Source organism: Mus pahari, chromosome 1, assembly GCF_900095145.1.
Source record: "Mus pahari chromosome 1, PAHARI_EIJ_v1.1, whole genome shotgun sequence".
Classification (NCBI taxonomy): Eukaryota; Metazoa; Chordata; class Mammalia; order Rodentia; family Muridae; genus Mus; species Mus pahari.
In genome coordinates, this window is record NC_034590.1 from 73,965,519 (window position 1) to 73,966,498 (window position 980).

Genomic DNA, 980 nt, shown 5'->3' on the forward strand with positions numbered 1-980 from the left:
ACAGGAAATAAAAGAAAAATATTTTAATTTGACAGGATTTGACAGGAACTACAGAATTAAGCTTTACACACACACACATACACACACACACACAAAAGAGAGATAGAAGACAGAATGTCAAGCATTGAAGATATAATAGAAGAAATAGATAAATCATTCAAAGAAATCATTAACTTTATTATTAGTCAAAGAAAATGCTAAATCTAAAAACCTCCTTACCTTCTCATACAAAACATCCAAGAAATCTGTGACATGATAAAAAGACCAAATCTTAAAACAACAGAAATAGAGAAAGGTGAAGAAACCTACCTCACAGGACCAGAAAATAATTTCAACAAAACCACAGAAGAAAATTCCCTAACCTGAAGATGGAAATGTCTATCAAAGTACAAGAAGCACACAGAACACCAAATAGACTGGACTAGAAAAGAATGTTCCCTTAGAGTATAATAATCAACACTAAACATGCAGAACAGAGGAAGAATATTCAAATCTGCAAGGGAAAAAGAACAAAAAACCCATATGAAGGAAGGCCCTAAATCTGACTTCTCAAGGGAGACTCTAAAGAGATAAGGAAGGGCACTGAGTAGTGATACACTCATCAAAGGAAAAGAAAAACTATCAAGATGACATTTAAAATCTTAACATCTGTGGTCAAACACAAGTTACACAAAGTTTGTAACAGAAGCACTACTACAGTTTAAATCATATATTGACCTTCAAATTCTGAGAGTAGGGAAATTGAAAAATCTTGCTCTTACAAGGTTGTCCAGAAATGCCAAAGATAGCAGACATTTTAAACCAGATGAATCTAAAAGATATTTACAGAACATTTTACCCAAACACAAAAGAATATATGTTGTTCTGTCCATGGAACTTTCTCCAAAATTGAACAAATCCTCATACATAAATCAAGTATCAACAAATACAAGAAAATTGAAATAACTCCTTACATCCTATCAGACCACCACATTAATGAC